Raw genomic sequence first — 12,887 nt, 5'->3', positions numbered from 1 at the left:
CGATGACCTAATCAGTTTGGTCCCATAAGACTTTACCACAAATTTCCAAAAAAATTATTAGCACTGGAAACCTAATTATCACGCACAGAAAATTTGCTTACTTTTATTTATAATTCTTAGTAGGGGTTCTGTTGCCGAGTGGCAATTCATCCGAGTGACTGTGACTCGTGTAGTTAATTTACGTAAGACAAGTTAGCGACCAGCCAGTGTGACACTTTCGAGTAGATTAAATATGAAGAGCGATGTGATTCTGGCAAATGAATTCGTGAAAAGTGAGTCTAACAAGCAATATATGTACTTTAAATACAAGACAGAAAACCTTACAGCCTCGTAATGATATTTTGATCGAAAACTCCAAGATATAACTTTGAAAACGAAAGCAACAGTGTTCTACTTCCTTAAAAAATTAGTCTTGCACTTCAGGAGAGGTTAACATCTTTGCATTTATAACAGCACCGAGTGAAGTAAATCAGTATGTGATGCAAGAACCAGCTTCCAAACAGTTCGTGAAAGCAGCCTGTGAGCAACTATTGGACTGCGCGAAAACATGCCATCGGGAACCTACGCGCAAGCAAACACTCCCAAATTGATCTAGTCGCGTAAAACTAACCTTTTTCGCAGTAAATCAGTTGAATTTCTTTCCCCCAGTTCCTTATACAGTTCAATGATTGCTCAGCATCATGAACGAAAGCAGCTTCTTTCTCAACGTCAGAACACGGTACAAAGTGATTCTTGGTCTCTTCCATACCAAGTCCGAACAAGAAGAGACCAACAGTGAACAATTGCCAAACAACAAGGATCACACGAACACACCAACGAAGGAGCAAATTTGTGGTAAGTTCTATGAGACCAAACTGCTGAGGTCATCGGTCCCTAAACTTACACACAACTTGATGTAACTTAAACTAACTTACGCCAAGGACAACACACACCCATGCCCGAGGGAGGACTCGAACATCCGACGGGGGCAGCCGCGCGAGCCGTGACAAGTCAGACTGCGCGGCTACCCGGGGTGGTCATCGAAGGAGTACTGTTGGTCTAGAGCAAAACTATCGCCAAAGACTTAAGTTTGCGAAAGTGATCAGACAAAGAGGGTACTAAAGTGCTTCTATGGTTAGACCGACCCTGACCAGAGCAACTTCTTATAAAACTGTACAAAATATAAGCACCGTGATTCATAAAAAGGCAACATGTACTGCTGTGAGGAAATGGATGTTCTGAGTAAGCAGGCACCTTTCTGTAGTAACTTTTTAAATTAGGAAATCTTATCCCAAAGCAGCAAACTCTGAGTTTCACTGGCTCTATATTCTGACAAGTTTTCTTAACAGTCTTTGATTTTAGATTGCGCAGAATTCTGGAGCAGATGCACAGGGTGTTTCAAAAATATTTCTACAAAATTTAGGGACAGATTCCTTACATCAAAACAAGGAAAAAGTATCCTTTCTTCCAGGAGTGCTAGTCTTGAAAGGTTCGCAGCAGAGCTTCTGTGATGTTTGGTAGGTAGGAGACGAGGTACTGGCGGAACTAAATCTGTGAGGACGGGTCCTGAGTCGTGCTTGGGTAGCTCAGTTAGTAGAGTACTTGCCCGCGAAAGGCAAAAGTCCCGAGTTTGAGTCGTTTCCGGCACACAGTTTTAACCTGCCAGGAAGTTTCATGTCAGCGCACACTCCACCGCACAGCGAAAATTTAATTCTAAAAAGTAGCTACTAAACACTGGATCTAAAATCCATACGTTAAGACTAATCAGCACTTATTCATCTTCGACACTGTGAAGCACTTATCTTCTATTGAACAAGTGCTCATGGGTCTTAAGGTATGCATTTTAGATCCCCAGTTTAATGGACATATTTTTTCTTTTTTGGTCCCATACTACCTCATCCCAATGCATAGGGGAGACGTGTTTCACACTGCGAAAGATGAATAAGCAGTCATACGTCTCAAGATATGCATTTTAGAGCCCATATTTACTTCACTTTTCTTCTTTTTTTGGTGTAAGGGAACTGTCTCAAAAATTTGTGAACGCATTTTTGAAACACCCTTTATATTTCATGTTGCAGCTGTTACAGCTGCGCTCACAAGATTTCTGCCTGAATGCACGGTAATTTCTTTAATAAAGAACAGTGTCTCTTTTGTCTGTACTTTTTTTTTACCTGCCAGTGATCAGAATTGAAGTTGAACTTGTCCGTTCCTCACAACAGCCCTAGGTTACTTCAGCATGCCTTTATTGCAGTGCTGTGTATGGCGAATGGCTGTATGTTCCAGGATTCACACAGAGCGCAAAGGGTGCTATAAATAATGGTCAGAAGTGTAAATTTGAAGGAATACAGTGAGATATGTATACGAGCTGCATGCTTCCGCACCAACTTTGGTGATGCCATTTTGAAAAGCAATACACAATCGTCTTTGGCTTGGACAGGTGATTTAGAGACGCATAAAGTTGTTGGAGTCTGAAACGTTGATGGAAACTGCTAGTAGGATAGCAGCTGCCTGTCCCATTGAACAATTGACAACAGGGACGTATCTTATAGGAGCCTATAATTTTATGCACAGTTGTGCGAATTGCAATAGATCGTCGTTGCATTTAACACTGCTGTTACTATAAGGTACTAGTTGTATATCAGTAAAAAGGCAGTTAATGGCAACGAAGCCTTCCGCTACAGAGTCACTTGATAAAAATCTCTCGGTTAATGCAACCCGTCAATTTAAATAAATTCACGAACTTCCAATGACTGCCGCCATTATCTTCTTCTGGAGCTAGATGTGGATGTCGTGAAACTGGTGAGGTTTCTGATAGGGGCAGTGATAGTGAAGTAGTGTGGCTTAACGGATTGGTGTAATACTTTCAATAGGACGTCAGTTTGGCGATTGGCGTTTCCCTGGTCTACCGCTGTAATACCACCTACAATTTAAAGTGGAATTAGAACCTCGTGAATCTTTGGTGAAGGATTGAAGGCCAGGCACCCACCTCCATAGCCGAGATCGCTAATGCACACCTGTCCACTGGCGCTCGGTTTGGAGGCAACCCAATTCGAAGCCTAGTTCAAATGGTTCAAATGGCTCTGAGCACTATGGGACTTAACATCTGTGGTCATCAGTCCCCTAGAACTTAGAACTACTTAAACCTAACTAACCTAAGGACATCACACACATCCATGCCCAAGGCAGGATTCGAACCTGCGACCGTAGCAGTCACGCGGTTCCGGACTGAGCGCCTAGAACCGCTAGACCACCGCGGCCGGCTCGAAGCCTAGTGGTAGATTAGATTTTCACTGTTGGTACGGAACCCTCATCTGTTAAAAGAAATTCGCTTTCTCTTTGGCCAAATACGGTTTTTCAAAACTGATGTTGCTTTTCAGCACATCGATCGGTTACAGTCCGTATGGACTGCCCCACATAGCTGCCATCACACTCGCAAAGAATATTATCAATCCCTAGAACTCTCAGGCTTAGTTTATCATTAACACGTAGCTACAGTTCTTAAATAGTTCTAGGCTGCCAGAGACAGTTCTCGTCCCTTGCCTGTTGTAAGAGGTCATGGTCTCCTGACTTTCATTGCTTTACATATTCTGGCCTCACAATCATATTCAGCACATCAAGACGCTCCATTCGAACCCAAACTTGATAAGATAAAGTCAGTGTTGTATGAATTCATGTAAACGATATGCAGATAACAAGTAAATCGCAAGTGGGCACCGAGCGTGAAATACTCGAGGCTGGCGTACACACACACATTCAAGACACAACGGTCACAAAAGCTTTTAGTTCGGGAGAGGCAAACCGCATGCCAGGAGGCCAGTCCCTTCAGAGGACGAGTCAACCTATCTACATCGGCCGGCGACCGCCCATAGAGCAGACAGCGTTTGCCCGAGTGAAAGGGGGAACGATCCCGTGTTCGGCTAAAAGCAAATTCCGCTACATTGTGTGGGAGCGCCCAGCCTATGCATTCTTTGCAAACATAGCACGCAGTTTCAGTGGTTTTACAGGGAGACAGCAAACGCCAAATGTCGATGCTACAGATTTCTGGATTGGTCGCCTTTAACGAAATGTCATTCTGCCGTTTTAGAAGAGCAATGCTGATTGGCAGACGATATTCCAGACACCTTGAGCTGAAGGAGTTTTGGAAGAGACCGAAAGATATACCCCTTCAAGTCTGGCGTGGAGAGGGGTTGTTCTGTTGTCGCTCTTGGAGCGAGAACACGTAACGAGAGCGTGTGCGCTCGTACATGTACTCAAAGAGCGAGGAACAAGTCTCTCCTCAGTACTTCACTGGGAGAGCACCTCTGTCGAGAGCGAATCGGAGTGCGACTTTATATTGACTCCTTGTTCACTGTGTTGGCCCCCACACTTGTTGTGCGGTATGAACGGACAGAGTTATAGTTAAATGCCTGCGAGCGAATTTTTGAGTGGCATCACGATGGACTGGTTATCTGACTGGTGTACCACGCCAATAGTTAGACTAGGGGCGAACAGGAGTCCTTGACTTCATCAAGGTGTAGGGAGAGTTTGATTGGCGAACCTCGGTCCAGATAGAACGAGAGTTATCTTATTTGTCAGCAGCGCGCGGCGCAGACAGCAGTCATCGCAGCTTACGGTATTGTGCGCTAAAGCTCTTGCAAGCCCCATATTTCCTACACAACAGTACACTTCACTGAATTTCACACACGACAGCCTCGACCGTACCTAGCAACAGTCTAACGGATATTTATTCAAGTTGAGTAGGCACGGCTCTCAGCCATTCTGCCAAGTCAATAACAATGTTAAACTTTGTATAGAATTTTCATTGGCGAATCCTATCCTGAAGAGGTAACTTCACATTCGAAAAGAACCCGGAAATAACTTGTTCAGTTCATAACTAAAAGTGCCATTGTCATTTTCGTTAGCTTCATGTTTTTCTTACACTATCTAGCACTACCACAGTACCCAAGTATCCCACTAGTTACGTAAGAAATTTTGTGAATTTTTGTGTCATTTCCTTACAGCAGACGACTCCAGAAGATATTTATTGCTGAAAGTTTTTCGGGCATTTCTCTTTAGAACGTTAGGAGCGTCTGTCTGACTTCTGTAGTAGTGTGGGGGTGGAAATTGCATCTTGCTGGAGCCACAGGGTAAAGGGTAAATCTCAGATTGCGCAGAACGGCAGAAAAGCACTCACACGTACACCACAGACTGTTTAGGACACACACGTATTTTAGTCGTTGTTACACCACAGAATGGAAACCACGCTGGATTGTTTGAATGGTATTGTGTCTTGATTTCCTATACGTTTCTCATTTAATATCACACTCTGAATACCCAATCCTTCTGAACACTCTCATCAGATATTTCATGTCGGAGCCTAGGCAATCCTTATCGGAAATTATCCTGAAACTCAGTGTTAGGCGTGTTGAACACAGCTCTCTTCTCAGCTGTATGATCAAAACTGCGCCTGTTGAGGAACAGGTCCGTATGTGTCGGCTTTCTATGCTTATAATGGCCGAGTCACCTAACCGTGTTTCGCTCAACCAGCACGTGTAAGAAAGGTAACTCCTCGTGTTGCCCTCATCTCCGCAGTACATCTGATATTCGGATAAGTGCTGTTCATATGGTCGATAAATTACTGTAGCACCTCACTCCAATGCGTAGAAATTAAGAATTCGTCATCAGCTTATGTAAGGAAGCAGGTTGAACTGAAGTGCATCAGTGATCAAAGAAGAACGAGCCTTGTACGGAGGCAATGTATGTAAGCGACCACTTGACAAAGGAAAATCGCTGTGGAAGGCTTCATGTGGTTATAACTTAACCTTCGCTATTTGAGAAGGACCCCATGAAAAACGAGTGGTCATAGTACAACAACTTTATGGAAACATTTGTATGAACATGCGGATGAGAAATAACAAAGAAAACGACTGAAAGAAACACATTTTAATTTCCACATGAGATGGAAATATTTGTTAATCGCGTACAATGCTTACGTTCCATGTTACAAACGTTGCTCAATGTGACGACCTTGCCACGCGGAGTGGTCGCGCGTTCAGAGGCGCTCAAAATGGTTCAAATGGCTCTAAGCGCTATGGGACTTAGCTTCTGAGGTCGGCAGTTCCCTAGAACTTGGAACTATTTAAACCTAACTAACCTAAGGACAACACACACATCCATGTCCGAGGCAGGATTCGAACCTGTGACCTTAGCGCTCGCGCGGTTCCAGACTGTAGCGCCTAGAACCGCTCGGCCACTTCGGCCTGCTAGAGGCGCTGTATCACTGATTGTGCGACCCCTCCCGCCGGAGGTTCGAGTCCTCCCTCGGGCATGGGTGTGTGTGTTGTTCTTAGCATAAGTTAGTTTAAGTAGCGTGTAAGTCTACGGACCCAATGTCCTCAGCAGTTTGGTCCCTTAGGAATTCACACACATTTGAACATTTGTGGCGACCACCTGCGACCACGACAACCAGGAACCGTGCTTGATATTATTGGCACCACTTTTCGAATGGTGGAGCACCGAACGCTCAGCTGTTGTTACACAGTTGGTGCACTGCTTGGAGTTCGCATATTACGTCCAGCATTCTCAGTCCAGTAACTTCAACAATTTGTGGCGCAATTGGCGGTCGGCCTCTACTACGGGCAATTCCCAAATCGCCGGTTAAATCGAACTACCAAATCACGTTTCTCAACGTCTGTGCAGAAATAGAACCTCTCTCTGTTCCTTTAACACGTCTACACTCACGAACAGCAGTAGAACTGTTGCTGTTGTTTGGATAAAACCACTTAAAGAGCAAATATCTGCTCACCTTATTGAGACCCATGTTGACTGTCGGCAACGGTAATGCATTCTGATGCTTGTGTTTCAATCCTACGTCGCCACATCAGTAGAGGCGTGTAACTTCAAGTCGTGACACTAACACTACTAACAACACAAATCTTACAGCGCAGAAGCTGAACAAAATTCCTATAATGAAATGATAATTAAATCAAGACTCTAAGCTGTCGACAGGCGTTGATATACATCAACGGGGACTGTTGAAAATGTGTGCTCCGACCGCTACTCGATCCCGGGATCTCCTGCTTACATGGCAGACGCTCTATCCATCTGAGCCAACGAAAGCACAGAGGAGAGTGCGACTGCAGGGATTTATCCCTTGTACGCTCCCTGTGAGACCCACATTCCCAACTTAATGTCCACACACTACATTCGTAGTGCCCCCGCCCATTACACTCATTACTCGTGGCAGACAATCTTACCGAGTCCCGTAAGAGTTTGGGCAATGCGTGTGCAACCAGCAGAGAATGGAAATGGAAATGAGCGTTTGGCGTCATTGGCCGGGAGGCCCCTCGCGGGGCAGGTCCGGCCGCCATATCGCAGGTCTTATTACATTCGGCGCCACATTGGGCGACCTGCACGCCGGATGGGGATGAAATGATGATGAACACAACACAACACCCAGTCCCTGAGCGGAGAAAATCTCCGACCCAGCCGGGAATCGAACCCGGGCCCAGAGGACGGCAATCCGTCACGCTGACCACTCAGCTACTGGGGCGGACACCAGCAGAGAAGATGAAGGTCAATGGCCGGTTAGCCTTAACTATATGAAGATGGCATCTGTTCTTTCGGACACGTTGGAAAGAACAGGTACCATCTTCATACAATCCTGTGAAGTTCGGTAGGGCTACGGTAAGTATTTTTCCGTTTATCGGTTACCGATATGTGGATAATAACCACCCTGTCGTTCAGCACATGATTTGTGTGACGGCGCTTGGGATATTATTTCAGTTGGACGTAGCAATTTTAGCGAGAACTTGTTATCTAAGAATTAGGTATTGATTTATACGAGTATTTCCTATTGTAAAAGAATCCGTTGTAGGTTCCTCTATCATCTGCAACATTTGACCTTAAAGGTTAAGTCTGGACACCCTCTCTAAGACAGAATAGTTTATTACGTCGTTTTTTACTCACCAACCACTCCTGAACCATCAGATTATTTCGTAATAGATGCTTTCCCGTTTAATTTTATCGTCAGTCTGTGACAGAAATTCAAATACAGCCGCCGAAGACTAACGTTAACAAAACAGTCGCAACAGTTTACGACAGAAACTACACAAACAATGTGCTGTGTAACACAAGTAATGTGTCATATTGTCATTATAGAGCGCACTCCCTCGTAGCTGAGAGAGCTCCACAAAAACATCTCTCATTTCATTGCGAAAGCATTGTAATTACTTGATTTTTCACGAGTCCTGCACCATTTTTACGAAGAGCTTTCGAAATCAAATACTCCGTTATGTGTCTACAGTGGTAACTGGTAATTTATAACAAGATTTTCAAGCAATGATTTGCATCGTTCCTGCACGCTCTCACGGATTATGTCTTGAAACCGCACATAGGACGCCACAATAACTTCTCCTTAGACTTGCCGACGTTCTGAAGCGCCGCTAATCTCGCACGCACTACCCTGATCCTCGTAAATTGTTAACAGCGCTGTTAATTAGTTATCAACTGTCTTATCTTCTCGGGGAGGATGAACTGATGCTTGTAATACCTGAGAATATTCGGAGGAACGTCCTGGGAATGGGACCTATTCAGCTAATGAGCCAAGTCACAGAGATACTTCCGGGAGCTTACACACGTTCTTGTAGCACATGGCAGGCGTATATCTGTAGTTCTCAGTTCCATACATCTTGCCCCATAGCCAAAACAAAAGATTTTACTCTTTTACTACTGTACTGACTGCCGGTAATAGTGCGAATAAAAAATTCCCGCTTAACGTTATACCCACCTATATTCCTCCGAAAGAGCAAGGGCCAATCCCAGTTGGTGTTCCGTCTATAATGACGTCTTTCCTCCTTATCTCAGAACAGTTAAATGGAGTATATAAAACCTAAATCTATAAATAAATGGCATCTGTCATTCCTAGAAGGCCTGTTCAAAAACATGTCTTTCCTTGCTCCTGTTGTACTTTAGTATCAAAAGTTGAACATAAGCGAGAAGAATTCAAGTGGTAAGAGAAAATATGCTTAAACGAATAAATATTGTTGTCAAGATTTCCTCACAGATCTAAATTCTGCTTTGTGTATAGGAAGGGGGCTCCCTTCTTTGAATGCGAAAGCTATTCGTAGCTTACGAGAACTAGTGCTGTGTATCGGTAATATGTCGTATGTGATTCCTCATTCCTTGTGAACATAATCAAGCCTCTTGCTTTGCCCACGTTAAGTCACAAAACTTTATTTTACAACATAGAATGTTCAGACACATTGAACCAAATGAAGCTACATACTGCACCGTCAGCAGCGCATCAGTTTAGTGTTTGGGCTACAGCTGGGAGGCATAGGGTAAAGTCGTAGTAGGCTAGTACATGCTTTACACAAGGAATTGTCTACATTAAATGTAACTGTCAACTACACTACTGGCCATTAAAATCGCTACACCAAGAAGAAATGCAGATGATAAATGGGTATTCATTGGACAAATATATTATATTAGAACTGACATGTGATTACATTTTCACGCAATTTGGATGCATAGATCCTCAGAAATCAGTACCCAGAACAACCACCTCTGGCCGTAATAACGCCCTTGATACGCCTGGGCATTGAATCAAACAGAGCCTGGATGGCGTGTACAGGTACAGCCGCCCATGCAGCTTCAACACGATACCACAGTTCATCAAGAGTAGTGACTTGCGTATTGTGACCAGACGTTTTCAGTTGGTGAGAGATCTGGAGAATGTGCTGGCCAGGGCAGCAGTCGAACATTCTGTATCCAGAAAGGCCCGTACAGGACCTGCAACATGCGGTCGTGCATTATTCTGCTGAAATGTAGGGTTTCGCTGGGATCGAATGAAGGGTAGAGCCACGGGTCGTAACACATCTGAAATGTAACGTCCACTGTTCAAAGTGCCGTCAATTCGAACAAGAGGTGACCGAGACGTGTAACCAATGGCACTCCATATCATCACGCCGGGTGATACGGCAGTATGGCCATCACGAATACACGCTACCAATGTGCGTTCACCGCGATATTGCCAAACACGGATGAGACAGTCATGATGCTGTAAACAAAACCTGGATTCGTCCGAAAAAATGACGTTTTCCCATTCGTGCACCCATGTTCGTCGTTGAGTACACCATCGCAGGCGCTCCTGTCTGTGATGCAGCGTTAAGGGTAACCGCAGCCATGGTCTCCGAGCTGATAGTCCATGCTGCTGCAAACGTCGTCGAACTGTTCGTGCTGATGGTTGTTGTGTTGCAAACGTCGCCATCTGTTGACTCAGGGATCGAGACGTGGCTGCACTATCCTTTACAGCCATGCGGATAAGATGCCTGTCATCTCGACTGCTAGTGATACGAGGCGGTTGGAATCCAGCAAAGCGTTCCGTATTACCCTCCCGAACCCACCGATTCCATATTCTGCTAACTGTCATTTCATCTCGACCAACGCGAGCAGAAAAGTCGCGATACGATAAACCGCAATCGCGATAGGCTACAATCCGACCTTTATCAAAGTCGGAAACGTGATGGTACGCATTTCTGCTCCTTACTCGAGGCATCACAACAACGTTTCACCAGGCAACGCCGGTCAAGTGCTGTTTGTGTATGAGAAATCGCTTGGAAACTTTCATTATATCAGCACGTTGTAGGTATCGCCACCGACACCAACCTTGTGTGAATGCTCTGAAAAGCTAATCATTTGCATGTCGCAGCATCTTCTTCCTGTCGATTAAATTTCACGTCTGTAGCACGTCATCTTCGTGGTGTAGCGATTTTAATGGCCAGTAGTGTACTTGATAATCGGATGAATAATTTCCAATGTGGACACTATTACAATTGTAATAATGTAGGATTCATCTTCAGAAATCGGAGTATAGCCAGTCACCTCGTTTTCAGATGAGAAAACTATTCAATTTTTAATAGTATGCTTTGTTTTTTGCCGTAAATTTTTCAGTAATTCAAAACAAATGAGTACCTTTCCTGCCTTTTCACTGAAATTGGTAGCCTCAGAGGTGCGTCTTGAGACGACTATTCAGTGAACCCTGTGATGGATTAAGAGTTACCTCGTGGAAACTGTGGCAAATTTACAGCTCCGATTCTCTTCTGTGCTCTCGTGAGCAGTCCTATACTTGAGTTTTACGTAGACGTGAAATACCAGGGCAAATTAAGGTCTAGTAATTATACGTTCACGTAGAAGAGATTCTGTTTTCAAACGTTAAATATTATTTGTTGAAGGAAGCAGCAAAAAGACATTGTTTATGATCTTTGATAAATGAAGTAAATCTGAAGCCAATATGATATCTTTAAGCTCATAAAACAATTACAGAACATTAATAGTCTAATGTAAACTATTTCCCCAGTTTTAGAGGCAGATTAGAAGTCGCCATGCACAGTATGGCGGTCTACGCAGAATGTGCAGGGTGATCCAAAAGCCTGTTAACATTGAAAATGCCCCAATTCACAGAGTAATGTAAAACTTGACACACATAGCTGAAATGACATGAGGTCTTACTGAAACCAATAACGAGCGCTAAAGGCGGTTAAGAGATGGTGCTGGACGGCAACACGCCAGTTACACCGCATCAGAGTACGAGGTACGCCGATATCCTACAGAATCGCGCCATCTGTAGCCAAGCTGATGAACACCTGCTAGAAGGTAGGACTTTTATGCAAGATGGTGCTCCAACCAGTTTCCTACACGTATGAAAGATCTCTCGCGCACATAGTTTGGTTAGCATCGCATTCTGAGCCGCCACTTTAACCATGTTTGGCCTCACAGGTCCCAAGACCTCAATTCATGTTTAAACGTCCCCTTTGAAAAATTTATACATGACTGTGCTTAAACTGACACACAATATTTTTTAGCGCAACGCAGTCCGGCTTTTAATAATCCCTACAAAAGAATGGCCCTGACTAACATTAACCTATACCTTTCACAAATCACTTACTTCACAAAAATCTTCGTTACTCGAACTACTGCAATATGGCGAGCGCCACTAAATAAAAGATTCAAACTACTGAAGGCACTAACTATTGATAGGCATAGTTAGCAAATGAAAGATTTTGATAGAGAAAAACAATCTATTTACCTTAATAGTGTTCAAAGGTCATAATACACTCCTGGAAATGGAAAAAAGAACACATTGACACCGGTGTGTCAGGCCCACCATACTTGCTCCGGACACTGCGAGAGGGCTGTACAAGCAATGATCACACGCACGGCACAGCGGACACACCAGGAACCGCGGTGTTGGCCGTCGAATGGCGCTAGCTGCGCAGCATTTGTGCACCGCCGCCGTCAGTGTCAGCCAGTTTGCCGTGGCATACGGAGCTCCATCGCAGTCTTTAACACTGGTAGCATGCCGCGACAGCGTGGACGTGAACCGTATGTGCAGTTGACGGACTTTGAGCGAGAGCGTATAGTGGGCATGCGGGAGGCCGGGTGGACGTACCGCCGAATTGCTCAACACGTGGGGCGTGAGGTCTCCACAGTACATCGATGTTGTCGCCAGTGGTCGGCGGAAGGTGCACGTGCCCGTCGACCTGGGACCGGACCGCAGCGACGCACGGATACACGCCAAGACCGTAGGATCCTACGCAGTGCCGTAGGGGACCGCACCGCCACTTCCCAGCAAATTAGGGACACTGTTGCTCCTGGGGTATCGGCGAGGACCATTCGCAACCGTCTCCATGAAGCTGGGCTACGGTCCCGCACACCGTTAGGCCGTCTTCCGCTCACGCCCCAACATCGTGCAGCCCGCCTCCAGTGGTGTCGCGACAGGCGTGAATGGAGGGACGAATGGAGACGTGTTGTCTTCAGCGATGAGAGTCGCTTCTGCCTTGGTGCCAATGATGGTCGTATGCGTGTTTGGCGCCGTGCAGGTGAGCGCCACAATCAGGACTGCATACGACCGAGGCACACCCGGCATC

The sequence above is a fragment of the Schistocerca piceifrons genome, chromosome 4 (assembly GCF_021461385.2).
Source record: "Schistocerca piceifrons isolate TAMUIC-IGC-003096 chromosome 4, iqSchPice1.1, whole genome shotgun sequence".
In the NCBI taxonomy this organism is placed as follows: Eukaryota; Metazoa; Arthropoda; class Insecta; order Orthoptera; family Acrididae; genus Schistocerca; species Schistocerca piceifrons.
This window is presented reverse-complemented; position numbering follows the sequence as displayed.